The sequence below is a fragment of the Dermochelys coriacea genome, chromosome 3, assembly GCF_009764565.3.
Source record: "Dermochelys coriacea isolate rDerCor1 chromosome 3, rDerCor1.pri.v4, whole genome shotgun sequence".
In the NCBI taxonomy this organism is placed as follows: Eukaryota; Metazoa; Chordata; order Testudines; family Dermochelyidae; genus Dermochelys; species Dermochelys coriacea.
In genome coordinates, this window is record NC_050070.1 from 29,085,312 (window position 1) to 29,099,919 (window position 14,608).

At 43.9% G+C, this 14,608-nt stretch overlaps 1 protein-coding gene across 3 annotated transcripts in view; it reads right to left on the bottom strand.

The window, feature by feature from the left end:
* Nucleotides 1-9,379, bottom strand: part of LPIN1 (lipin 1) — a 64,051-nt gene extending 54,672 nt beyond the window's left edge. Inside the window, exons 1-2 of one of the 3 annotated variants that reach the window (XM_043510238.1) lie at nt 9,185-9,379; nt 8,496-9,051 (exon numbers count right to left, since the gene is read on the bottom strand). The gene's annotated coding sequence lies outside the window, so the exon portion shown is untranslated. The remainder of the gene's footprint in view (nt 1-8,495; nt 9,052-9,184) is intronic. The other 2 variants (XM_038396303.2, XM_043510237.1) reach the window with 2 other exon arrangements.
* Between the last annotated feature and the right edge of the window lie 5,229 nt (nt 9,380-14,608).

The following is a 14,608-nucleotide window of genomic DNA, read 5'->3' on the forward strand; positions in this document are numbered from 1 at the left end:
CTTCCAGTAGTACGCCTTCTTACTCTCAGCTTCTTGCGCTTCCTCCTCCCAGCTCCTTGCACGCACCACAAACTGAAGTGAGCTCCTTTTTAAACCCAGGTGCCCTGATTAGCCTGCCTTCATTGATTCTACCAGCTTCTTGATTGGCTGCAGGTGTTCTAATCAGCCTGTCTGCTTTAATTGTTTCCAGAAAGTTCCTGATTGTTCTGGAACCTTCCCTGTTACCTTACCCAGGGAAAAGGGACCTACTGAACCTGGGGATAATATATCTGCCTTCTATCACTCTCCTGTATGAAGAAACAGCATGTCATAGAAACCTTAATTGGCAAAAAGCAACAGATTGCTCTGGCTTTTCAGATGGTTAGAATAATTCTAAAGATTGATGATATTCATAGGCCAGGAGAATCTGAACAATGAAGGCTGAAAAAAAGGAATAAAATGTAATGGAGCCACTGCAGTAACAAAAAATAGTGGGATCTCAACAGTTCATCTTTTATTTCTTGACAACTTTTCTTTTTGTTTTAGATATTTTAACAGCTAGTTGTTGAAGATAATAAAGTACCATTTAGCAAAAAAAAAAAAAAAAAAAAAATCACTCTCCCGACCCTGTCACAATAGATAGATGGTGTGACAAAGTTCCTCCTTTACCTTGGTGGGTCCTGCGCTTATTGGCGGATTTGCTTGCCTCAGAGATTCTCAGCAGCCTTCAGTTCGGCCACTTTTTCTAGTGCCGTCCACTTAGCTAACCTCATCACTGGCCAGCATGGGGAAAATGGAGAACAATCCCCACAGTCTCTGTGTCCCACCTAGTGGGTTGAGAACAGGCCAGATCCCTTTCCAATTTAGACCCTCCCTTCTGGTGTTTCTCACAGACCAGGTCAACTCCTCCTGTGTCCAATCAGGAGTTAGGGGTTTGGGGGGAACCCGGACCCACCCTCTATACCGGGTTCCAGCCCAGGGCCCCGTAGATAGCAGCTGTCTACAATGTTCCCTGTATCAGCTGCGTGACATCTACAACTCCCTGGGTTACTTCCCCATGGCCTTCCCCCAGCACCTTCTTTATCTTCACTGCAGGATCCTCCTCCTGAAGCCTGATCACTCTTGAACTCTTCAGTCCTGCCGCTGCACGCCTTCTCACTCCCTGCTCCTTGCGCGCCCCCCTACTAACTGATGTGAGGTCCTTTTTAAACCAGGTGTCCTGATTAGCCTGCTTGCCATAATTGAGTCTAGAAAGTTCTTAATTGGCTCCAAGTGTCTTGATTAGCTTGCCTGTCTTAATTGGTTCTAGCAGGTTCCTGATTGCTCTAGAGCAGCCCCTGCTCTGGTCACTCAGGGAACAGAAAACTATTCATCCAATGGCCAGTATATTTGCCTTCTACCAGACTCCTGTACCCCACTCGTCTGGGTCTGTCACAATGGCTAAACATCTCCTGTCTGACAGAAAACCTGTTTTCTGGTGACTAATACCTTGAAATAGACTTCAATAACATATTTTCAGTATACATCATAACTCCTTACATAGTATCTACACATACACAATGATATTGATGAACCAGACTATACAAAGTAGAATCAGGAGATTCCTATAACCCCTCTGCACTCCCTGTTGCCATTAACAAGTTCTAGGGTCAGAAATATGTTGCACTTAGAGTTGTCTGGCAGGTTGTTAGAAGATGATCTGCAGCACATTAAAATGCAAGGGAAATCAAAAGCTCAATTAAAAAAACCACATCTACAGAGATGTCTTTTTGGTATATCTGTACAGCACCTAGAACAGTGGACCTTCACCCATGAATGGGGTCCCTAGATACCATAACAGTATAAATAAACAACAGTTCATAATAATATATACTATCCCTTTAATACGTAGGAACTTTTCACTAAACCAGTACAATGCTGGAAGGGGCCAAAACCTGAGGATAAATCCTCAGCTGATGTAAATCGTCATAGTCTCAGATGTAAGAATGTAAAACCAGGAAGAGTAACCGTTACATCCTAAAACCACATTTTGGCCCCTCCAGACTCCACGAGTTACTCGTCATTCACACTAGTGTAACTAGATGGAGAGTTCTGCCCACAATGTATCATTTTAAAACTTGTAAAATTAGTTCTAATTGCCAGTATCCTATTATTATTGATTTTTTTTCTGGGGTCTAAGAGTTCAATGATGTTTGCATTATTAAACACTAGTTCCTTCTACAATAGTTTACGGCATTCTTCTAAGGCTTATTCTCTGCCACGAAAAAAGCATTATAAGATTGTACATATTGAAAAGACTTATGCTTTTCAAAAGCATGCTGAAGGGAAGAATATACTTCAGATGAAAATTCTTTGGATGGCTATTTGCAAAATTAAGATTAATGCAACGTATCTGAACATGAACCACAATAACGATTGACTTAGATTGAAGTATCTCATGAAAAGTTGTTGCTGTAATTTTCAAAAATTGGATGTACCACTCTTAGTCATTGAAATACAAAACCTAAAACCTATGACCAAGATTTTCAGAAGAAACTAGTGATTTTTGGGTGCTCAACTCAAGGCACTTTGGAAAAGCCAACACTTTCTAAATATCAGGCTGTCTTTCAGGCATCTCAAGTAGAGGATCCAAAAATGAAGGCACCCAAAATCACAAGTCACTTTTGAAAATCTTGTCCTTTATATTTGTTGAGCACTAGAGATGGGTCCAAACCAGGTACCCAGTAGTGAACACTCCTGAGCCGTTGAGCATATTCAGTATCCAGACTCACAGTTCATTTCTTGGGCTTAGCTCTAAGAAAAAAAACAAACCAGAAGCCTAGGTCCAACCTTTCCTGAAGAAAGAAAAGGATGGTCCAATGGTTAGGGCACCAGCCGAGGACTTGGGAATTATGGATTTAAGACCCTGATCTGCCACAGCCTTCCTACATGACCGTTGCCAAGTCATTTAGTCTCTCTCTGTCTCAGTTCCCCATCTGTAAAATGGAGGTAATAGCACTTCCTCTTTCATATGGGTGTTATGGGAATAAATACAGTGCACTGAATATTGTGAAAATGTTCATATATTATGGTGATAAGACCATAATAACTGTTAAGCATACAATCTTAGAAATGCCACAAAGTTCTTTCATAAGGAAAGAGAGGGATGAGAGCTCGATGATGAAGTAGATGGTCACATGTATTTGAAGGTTTCAGAGTAGCAGCCATGTTAGAGTGTATCTGCAAAAAGAACAGGAGTACTTGTGGCACCTTAGAGACTAACAAATTTATTAGAGCATAAACTTTTGTGGGCTATAGCCCACTTCATCGGATGCATAGAATGGAACATTTATATATACATATACACACATATACACACAAACATACAGATAGTTTGTATGGTAACTTCCAACTTGTGAGAGGCTAATTAGTTAAGATGAGCTATTATCAGCAGGAGAAAAAAACTTTTGTAGTGATAATCAAGATGGCCCATTTAGACAGTTGACAAGAACGTGTGAGGATACTTAACTCTTGTTAGTCTCTAAGGTGCCACAAGTACTCCTTTTCTTTTTAGGGAAATAGATTCAATATGTGTAATGACTCAGCCACTCCCAGTCTCTATTCAAATCCAAGTTAATGGTATCTAGTTTGCATATTAATTCAAGCTCAGCAGTTTCTCGTTGGAGTCTGGTTTTGAAGCTTTTCTGTTGCATAATTGCCACCCTTAAATCTTTTACTGAATGGCCACAGAGGTTGAAGTGTTCTCCTACCGGTTTTTGAATGGAGAATTGGGGTAGGTTAAATACCAGTGCAGATACACAGGTTTCCCCAAACAAACAGCTTTGGCCTCCATAGATGACAAGTGATATGCTCATTTGGGGGCGGGGACTGGAGTAAACTTCTTGGTATCATCACAAGGAAGAAGAGGAAAAATCCTGCTGCCACCCACCCAAGTGAAGAATAAGGAGGAAACTCCACCTGTTGAAGTATGGATCACTCACTCACCGATTCAGAAATACACTATGTAGGCCATGATGACATGACCTTATAAGCTCCAAGTATGGTATGCCTGGCATTTAAGAATTAATATCTCATTGCCAGCATGACAGATAAAAGAAGTTTGCTTTAGACTATTCTGTAAATAAGATTAAGCAAGAAAAGCAACAAGAAAGGCTGGGATATTAAAAATATGGCTTAATCATATCATATTTTAATCACATACCTATTAGCCAAAGCCAGTACCAAAGGCCTCCCCAGCATGATCCAGGAGCAGCAGCCTAGGAGAAAAATCAGGACCACCAGCTTCCTAGCTGCTGAAACATGCCCCTACCACACCTACACACTTCAGTTGTGTTTGTCTACCAGGTGCCTAGTAATCTGCCCTCTGTTAATGTATTAGGCCCTACCATTATTTTTCAAATATCAGAAATATTCTGCAGTTCAACCCTAGTAAATAAAGTTCCCTAGTTCACTTCCGCATTTCCATGTTTGAAATACAAGTGTAACCCACACATCTTCTGGGTGTGGTGTTCTGTCCCATCTAGAGGCACTGAGACCATTTAGAGCAGAAGTGGGCAAACTTTTTGGCCTGAGGGCCACATCAGGGTGTGAAACTGTATGGAGGGAAGGTAGGGAAGGCTGTGCCTCCCCAAACAGCCTGGCCCCCGCCTCCTATATGCCCCCTCCCACTTCCTGCCCCCTGACTGTCCCCCTCAGAACTCCCGACCCATCCAACCCCCACCCCTTGTCCCCTGACTGCCCCCTCCTGGAATTCCCCCCCTCCGCCCCAAACTGCCCCCCCAGGATCTCACCGCCTATCCAACCCCTCCTGCTCCCTGTCCCCTGACTGCCCCGACCTATCCACACCCCCACCCCAACAGGCTCCCCAGGACTCCCACACCCTATCCAACCCTCCCTGTTCCCCAACTCCTGACCACCCCAGAACCTTTGCCCCTAACCGCCCCCTGCTCCCTGTCCCCTGACTTCCCCCCGGGACCCACACCCAACCCCTTTACCGCCAGGTGCAAGTGCCACCGCCACCCCCTTACCACGCTGCTCAGAGCAACAGAAGCTCGCAGCCCCGCTGCCCACATAGCGGCATAGCTGCATGGGAGGGGAAACAGCAGGGGAGAGGCCGGGGGCAAGCCTCCCAGGCCAGGAGCTCAGGGGCTTGGCAGGACGGTCCCATGGGCTGGATGTGGCCCGCGGGCCGTAGTTTGCCCACCTCTGACTTAGAGAGAGACAGAGAGAGAGAGAGAAAGAAATTAATGAGTCTGCTCTACAGCCTGTGCTAACAGCCAGTTGGCCTTTAGCTCATGCTGTAGAGGCTCATACACTGAGGTCCCAGGTTCAAGCCTGCCTGCCAAAAAAACAGGGTCTGTTGATGTTACACAAGCACATATGAAACAAGAATGCCTTTGTGCAAATACTTGTATTTCTTATCTTACACAACTGTGGTTCAAGACCCAAAAATGGGCTGCAACCCCATTTTAATGGGGCTGCCAAGGCTGATGTTGTCCAAGGACCCCAGCAAGTCCCAAGCCCAAGCTCCACCACCCATGGCTAAGGTTACATGTCCCCCACCCATGGCAGAGCCCTTGGGCTCGGTCTCCGGGCTCCTCCTGGGGGTCATGAAGTAATTTTTGTTGTCAGAAAGGGGGCACATTGCAATGAAGTTGAACCGCTGCAATAGGTCATTGTAAAAATGTCTTTTAGCTTGTATGGAATTGCCATCACTTTCAGCATCTTGGGCTTTTGGAATGACAGAAGTCCTTCAGTTTGAAAATGTTGATGTTATATAAAAAAATGCAGTACTATGTTAGTGCAGTACTATGTTTAGTTATATAAAAAATGCAGTACTATGTTTATAAAAGCACTTTAAACCAAAAAAGCGAGCTCAATTAAATTGGAGAGTGGAAGTTTGCTAGTGATGAAACTTCATGTGCAAAGACAGGAAGGATGGTCAGTGGTTAGCATGTTAGCCTGGGAGTGGAGTGACCCAGGATCAACTGCCTCCTTTACCACAGTAGCCTTAGGCACTTTGTCTCTCGTTGCTTCAGTTTCCTATCTGTAAAATGAGGATCAATGTGGATATTTCCCTTTCTCACGGGGCTGTTATTGAGATAAATACAGTAAAGATTCTGAGGTGCTCACATACTTTACCAATGGGGACAAAATAAATGCAACAGATAGACAGCAAAGTTCAAATTGGTACATGAGATTTAGAAACTTTTAAAATAACTGGAGAAAATACAGCAAGCTATATTCTGGTGCTGATCCAGGCTATTCCACTGAAGTCAAAGGAGTTTTAGATAGGTAAATCAATGCAGACTGTGGTCTGGTGATCCAAGAATAGAGCATATTCAACTCTGAGCGGGGACCTCTCTGTGGCCTAGTGTCCCTTTCTTTCAATTAAGTTGTATGGTTTATAATAATACAAAGTAAGATTTGTCTCTTAGCCTTTGACTCTATATTTTTTGGATTTAAAGAGTTTCAAATCAAACCCTTACTATATTTTGAGCTGTTCTGACCATCATTTTTGTTTGTGCATATACACACAAATACCTACACAGCATACATATGATGTATGAAAATAAGCCTGGTATCAAATCCTGTTCATCTTCCTGACAACCCAATGTCACACTGAAGTGAATGGGGTACTCACAGGAGTCAAGAAAGCAGATATTGGCATGCAGTCCACATCCTGGGCTAATAACATGAAGATTTTAGTTTAAAACAAAGCTATTAGAGATCTAGGAGCATCAGAAATCCATTAGTGTTCTACAGTTCTTATGTTTCGCACCCTTACCCTTGAGATTGTTAAATAATTTTGCTGGGAATTATTTTTTACTTGATTTTCATTTTTAAATTCACTCTAGGAATTTATGTCAGTTTTAAAGCAAGCAGAAATTTCCATATGACTTTATAATTGAAATGCTGACAATGACAAATCCTTATCTACAGCTACTTAAAAGTTGCTGACATATATATTTTCTGCCATGGTAGTGAAAACAAGCAAAGAAACAACAAAACAGAACAAACTGGAGTTTAAGGGGTCTGTTGGTAGGCCAATGAGTTTACATATGAAAGAAAAAATCAACTCCAAAGCATAGTAGTTAAGGTTTATCACATATCAGTGGTGAAAACATCATCTTGGTTATCTAAGTATTATTAGACAGGCAACTACATAGTAGTGAAGCACACTCTTGTCTTATAACAAAAATATAATTTGCACAAAATATAGCATTTCTTCAAAACGCAACACAAATTCTTCTCGTATAGCACAGTCTCAAATGATGGTGAATATTATGACATTTGTATAAAACCTTATAATAAAGTACATAATGAAAGTTTAAATCCCTCTTCTTAAAAGACAAAGAGTGTCTATCGCTCAAAACAACTGCTAGTTGTTACAGAAGGAAAACAATACAAAACAAAAATTGAAGTTCAGTTTTACACATAAAAGTCCACTACCCTCAAACCAGCTTTTACTGTTACCTTAAATCTCTGCCTGGCCATCCCCCTTTCCTTTTCCCCTCTCAGATAAACCTGGAATGTAGTCTAGTGACATTAATGTAGATGTTTCTTCAGCAGATCTCAAAGGCAGGTAAAGACATACGGGAAAAGTGAAGCACGGAGGGGTGAAGTGACTTGTCCAAGGTCACACAGTTAGTCAGTAGCAGAGCTGGGAACAGACTCCACATTTCCTAACTCCCTGCTAAGCTCACAGCTGCCTATAGGGGAGTCGGGTACACTTTGCCGAGAATAAACAACTAAAGAGAGAAACCCAGCTCTCTCCTCTCTGCTCATTTTTTGACTGAGACAGACAGGGAAAGAGGATTTCTCATCCTAGCCTTTTGGGGATCTGGTGGAGCACTTTCTAAATCCTAGCATTGATGGTTCCAGCAAGCCAATTTAAAATTAAATACACAGATGAACCTGAAAACCGAATTTAGCTGGAGGAAAGTAAGCTATATCATTTCTTCACAAGAATTATTATTTTCACTAAAATTGTTACTAAAACTAGACCCTGAATTAAGAGAAAAAGCTGGTGCTCCAGGCAGTTCAGACTTTCCAAAGCACAGATCTGAATCCAAGCAGGTGAGAGAAGGGACCCCCAAGGTCATGGCACCACATGCCAGAGGAGGATGAAAAGCCTGCCTGGTGATGCTAGCTTAAAGCTCAGGATTTCAATGGGTCACATACCCCAAAGCCGTTAAAAACACAGCTCTTTCTTTCCTATTGGCCCCCCTCCAAATCCTCCTTGTGTTTTATAAACTCCCCAATTCCTCCTTTTATCATCGATTCGCCGTGCCTTCCCCCCCAAACAGAAAGCATCAACAGCTCCCAGGACCACAGGAAGGCAAAAACACATCACACATACACAACACCCCACCCTCACCCCCTTATTCTCCTTTAGGGCAAAGAAAGAGGTAGGGAAGACAAAGCACTGAGTAAGCTCCAAAGCTTGTCTCTCACCAATAGAAGTTAGTCCAATAACTGATATTATCGCTCCAAGAGGAAGCTCAGTTACTTACTGCCTTGTCCTGGGACTGTCCTTTGTGTGCAAACAGCTTGCTGCAGAGATGTCAATTGACCTCACTGGCTGGCTAGTGCCCGCCCTAGAGGAGGGACCCACAGAATACAGTCATGGATAGGTGGGGGGCAAAAGGGGTATCAGGAAAGCGTCAGAAGAGCAGCCTTCAGCCTACACCGCAGCAGACCTATCACATGTCAGTCGCTTGGGACCTGATCCTGTGAATGTCCCCGACACCCACTGCTGCATGCAGTGTAGATATAGCCCTGTGGGCCCCAAGACATTAAAGAGACAAGACACAGAGCTCTGCGTGGCTCGAAAGCTTGTCTCTCTGACTGACAGAAGTTGGTCCAATAAAAGATACTCCCTTACTCAGCTGGTCTCCCAAACACCCACTGACATCAGTAGGAATTAAAGCAGCCCAGCATCTCGTAGTAGGGACTCAGCATCCCACCAGATAAGGCATTTGGGGGCTGATCCAAAGCTCCCTGAAGTCAGTGACTCTTCTGGTTGACTTAATGGGTTTTGGACCAGGCTCTAGGTAAGGAAACTGTCTCCTTGGGCTTTTAAGAAAAAGAAAAGGAGTACTTGTGGCACTTTAGAGACTAATAAATTTGTTAGTCTCTAAGGTGCCACAAGTATTCCTTTTCTTTTTGCGAATACAGACTAACACGGCTGCTACTCTGAAACCTGGGTTTTTAATGTTCACTCGGTTTTTTTAAATCTCACAATTCAGGGCAGACAGATTTTGGTGTGTGGGGTGCTTTCAAATCCGCCTCCCCTGCTGGAAAAGTCCTATAGAATGTAATGGGATGAATTCAATAGGGTTCATTAGAAATTAAACAGACGTCTACAGGCATGACTCTGAAATCCTATCAGTGGGATTATATCAGGGACGTCTTTGGTGTTTTTTTTCCACCAAATGCATCCGATGAAGTGAGCTGTAGCTCACGAAAGCTTATGCTCCAATAAATTTGTTAGTCTCTAAGGTGCCACAAGTCCTCCTTTTCTTTTTGCCAATACAGACTAACACGGCTGCTACTCTCCAAATATGTTATACTAAAAGTTACATTCTGTGCAAACCCCTGGTGGGGGGGAGGGGAGGGGAGGGGAAGCAAACGCGGGGCCTAATTTTATACATTGCCCAGACATAAAAAATAAAGAGCTCAGGAGAGAAAAAACCCAAATTACAATTCACCCTCACCTGACAGTCCTGGGCGGACCAGCAAGCGAGCAGGCCAGGGCATTAACTAAAGGGGGGGGGGGACCCCTCTGTATCAGAAACCTGGGGGGACAGGTTAAAGGGATTTCTGAACGAGGAGGGGTGTTCGCCTTTTGCAAATGCAGTTGCTCGTCATATGGCGTCCCTGCCAAAGTGACCGGATTAAGGGCCCAACCCTGCTAGTTTTGCACCCGCAGGACCAGCCCGGGGAATCACAAGAGACAGGGTGGGAGATCACGTCTGTGAGCGGCCCGGCTTCTGTTCGCGAGAGACACGCGATCTGGAGTCACACCCCGCTCTTCTGGGAATCAGGCCACTTCTCTGCGGGGGGTTGCAGGATCCAGCATCTAAACGGGTTACGCTGGGTCCTTTCTCCACCAAGGGAGCTGCCTTTCGAGGGGCGGGAGGGAAGCGGCGTCCCGCAGTCACATCACCCGCGCTGGTCTCACGCCCCCGTGGCTCGCGGAGGCCGCCGTCTGGAGTCCCCCCTCGGCGGGGCCCTCACCGCGCCCCCTTGCCCCCGCCCCTCGTCGCGTGACTCCGCGCTAGGAGGCGGAGAGCGGAGGTGATCCCGCCGGCCAATCAGGAGGCTGCCCGGGCTCAGCCCCGCGCAACTGGGTGGGAGGTGGGGCAGCAGCCTGAGCTCGCCCGCGGCGGGGGCAGGGGGGCTGGCTTGGCAGGTTGTTGGCATGGGGGGCTGTTGCTGGTCTTTTTGCGGCGGGGATATGTCATGTCGTGTTCCCCAGCAGATTTTTTTTGGGGCGCGGGGGAGAGGTTGTGTTACATAACTATTGGGGGCAGAGCTCAAACCCGAAGTTGCAGCCAGTGGCGTGATTTAGCCGTAGACTGAAAGTATTTTGCACAATTTCTAAAAAGAAAAGGAGGACTTGTGGCACCTTAGAGACTAACAAATTTAAGGTGCCACAAGTCCTCCTTTCCTTTTCGCGAATACAGACTAACACGGCTGCTACTCGGAAACCTGCACAATTTCTGACTCCTTCAGTGGTGTAGCTCACGGAAGCTTATGCTCAAATAAATTTGTTAGTCTCTAAGGTGCCATAAGTCCTCCTTTTCTTTTTGCGAATACAGACTAGCACGGCTGCTACTCTGAAACCTGGGGGAGTGAGTGTGTGAGTGAGTGTGTGTGGGGGGGGGTTCCTTTGCAGATCCATGCTCTGTGACACACTGATCTCTCTCACCCCAGCAGCACTCACTAATAAAACCATGGCCAGGTCCTTTCCCGGTTTCCCAGGATGAGCTCAGCTAGACACGTGCATCTATCCCAGCTATTCAGTGCGAAAGCGGCTGACACCCCATGGGTGTGCGCCTTCGTCACCTCTCCTAAGTGCGTCTTCATAGCTCTGTGATACGAAGATGCAAATCGTGCAAGAAGCGAGCCACAAGCTGCTAGGCTGCAGGGAGCCAACCAGACAGGATTGCAGAGGCAGGGGTGAAGAGTCACAAAGGAGATTGAGAGCAGAGGAGAGGAAAAGGAAGATGGGGACAGAGAGAGGAGAAGGAACTGGTAGTCAGCAGAGGAACTCAGGACAAAATTTGCAGAGTTCTTCTCTGTGTACCAAATACAGACTCTTCGCATCACCAAGGACCTCAGGAATCTAACTTCCAAAGATGTCTTTTGAGGGGAAGGAGTCTTGTGGCTAAAGCACAGGAGAGAGTGTCAGTGTGTATATCAATCTCCCCTCTGTTTTTTCCACCAAATGCATCCGATGAAGTGAGCTGTAGCTCACGAAAGCTTATGCTCAAATAAATTTGTTAGTCTCTAAGGTGCCACAAGTACTCCTTTTCTTTTTGCATAATCACAGGTTTCAGAGTAGCAGCCGTGTTAGTCTGTATTCGCAAAAAGAAAAGGAGTACTTGTGGCACCTTAGAGACTAACAAATTTATTAGAGCATAAGCTTTCGTGAGCTACAAGTGAGCTGTAGCTCACGAAAGCTTATGCTCTAATAAATTTGTTAGTCTCTAAGGTGCCACAAGTACTCCTTTTCTTTTTTCTTTTTGTGAATACAGACTAACACGGCTGCTACTCTGAAACCTGTCAGCAGTCTGTGTTCTATTCCTGCAACAGCCACAGACTTCTCTGTGACTATCACCAAGGCACTTACACTTCTCTATGTCTCCATTTTCCCATCTGTGGAATGGGGGATATTACTAATTGTTGGTTCAGAGAAGTGTGGTGAGGCTTAATTCATTAGTGTTTACAAAGTGCTCCAAGATCCTTGGAGAGAAAGCAAGATAACTTATTTATGAGCTTACCTTAATGGGACTGAAGGGGGGGGAAGAATTTTGAACTGGAAAAACTCAGAAATCTTAGAAGACCTCGAGGAATGAGGTTCTCAAAGTTTTATCAAGTTTAGACAACATTCAGAGATGACCTTATGGATCTTCTATTTATGACCATGCAAGGGACTTTCCTTCCCATGCATGATCAAATAACATCTCTGTGGCAATGACAGCAATTGCTTACATGAAGAAGTAATATCAGGGAAAAGATTAATGTATTGTAGGCTTTTTGTAATACAGTTTATCAGTTGGAAATTAAGAGAATCAGCATCACCACGTGACCAGCGAACTCTATGTGGGCCACCAGTGGACCACATCATTGATGTTCTAGGGGGAAAGGTATGGAATCCTAACATGCATAAATCTTCCTGTGATACCACCAGGAGGGAATTGGTTCCAAGAGTGCAGGCCAGCCGAGCTAGTCATCCTTAAAGGTGATCATTAGTATTCACATTGTCTGAGCAGACACACTATGAGAGGATTGTAGTGTGGTTGAGAAGTTGTGTGGGAATATACAAAAACATTCCATGCATCAAAATCAGGTTATTTTTCATAAACTTTTCCCTGTATAATATCTATTGTTCTTTTTTGCTTAGCCCATAGTTTTGAGAGTTAGGAATAGTAATAATAATAATTTAACAATATCTAGTTCTTATATAGCGCTTTTCAACAATAGATTCCAAAGCACTTTACAAAGGACATCAGTATTGTTATCCTCATTTTATAGACAGAGAAAACGGAGGCACAGAGAGATGAAGTTACTTGCCCAAAGTAATTTAGCAGACTACTGGCAGAACTGAGAAGAGAACCCAGTCTTGAGTTCCACTCCAGTGTTCTATCAACTAGGCAACACTCCTTTCAATTCCACTCCACGCTGATCTGATGACTTATCATCTTTATTTGTAATGGAATATAAAGTAGAAGGTTTTAGCCTAATAGTGATTCACTCTCATTAACCCACTATTGTAATATATAACAGAGAGAAAGTGTGAGAGAGCCCTTTATGCTGAATTACTTATACATTCAAAGTAGGGGGTTGCTAACCATGGTAAACACATTTAAATGAGGTTTTAGGAAGAAACCCAAATACTGAAGGTCTGTTATGGTGAGCTGGCAGTGATAGTATGCAAAGGAGAAATTAAAGGGGAAATGGAGCAATGAGGATGAGAGAATGTCCAGAGAGTAAGGAGAAGATAGACTATAACAGTTCATACAGAGACAATGAGGAGAGTAAACAATGGTGCATAGCAAATGATAGCAGAGAAGAAGGAGAAAAGAAAAGAAGAAGAGATAAACAGTGTTGGGGAAGACAGTAAACTGAAGAGAAGGGTTAGAGGCACTGTCCAGACATCACACACATATGGACATTTTGTAAAGGAGAGGCAACTTTAGGTTTGAGGAACAAGAGGGTCACATTACCTTTGGTATTCTAGGGCCAGATTTCAAAGCTACTATTTTATATGTGCAGCTCCCTCTGCAAGCGCAGAATCCAGGCATGTGCAAAGTTCGCCTTCAAATTACTCAATAACGTTTCAAGTTTTTCTTACTTTTTCAGTTATGTTGAGAAAGCACCTGCCTGCTCTCTCCCCTAACCCCTCCTCCTAAAGGTTTCAAATTCTAATCCCTCCATCAGACTCATCATCTCTGGCAGCACGTCTTTTTCTTTCCACTAACCCCTTCCCCACCTTTGTTAATCCTGAGGGAGTTGTGATGCTAGGGCTCAGACAGCTCACCACCAAAGCTTAATTGCTGGATGTCACTGGACCCTGTGCAGCCTTCCAGACTCCCTCAAACTCTTGTTTATTTCCAGCTCCTGCACTTCCAAAATTAAAACTATGTCATTGGTTATATCTTTGTTAAAAACCAAAATGAATCACAATTCACTCAAAGGAATAGCTAACAAGCTTATTCATTCAATGTAACATTCAAGGAGAAAGCCCTAACAATATCCTACTGTTCTCTGAAGTTAACTCTTAGTCCTTTTGGTTTTGTTTCCCACTCTTATCCAATGCTTTACCAATAGACAGTAATCATCCCAGGCCTTGAGACATACCAGTACATAATTCCAGCACTGACATAGATGTGATTAGATTTTGATCTGCACTCTTCTGTATCAGCATCTAGAATCTAATCCATTATTGGCCTGTCCTTTGAGTGGATGGACATCATGTAACTCCTCTGTGCCTCAGGGGCCAGGATTGCTGATAGTCTTCCAATCCTGTAGCTTCCACAGTGCAGCAAAACTTCTGCCCTTCCATGATCTCAATTCACTGCTCCTTTCTCCTTCTTCTCTCTATCTTTTGCTACACACCATTGTTTGCTCTCCTTGTTGTCTCTTTGACCTCTTATCCTCTATCTCTTCCTTACTCTGTGCTCTCTCGCTTCCTCATGATCTACTTCTCTTCAATTTCTGGAATTCTAGCTTTGGGAATTATGGAGTTATGTGCTCAAATATTTAACATGTCTAGCCATATGCTGCTTGGACTGGGATAACCTGACTGTGACTTCCACTTTTTTAAACACAGTCCAACCATTACACTATTATGATGATGTGCTTTGTAATATTTGCACTTCCTACTCTTTAGAGAAAA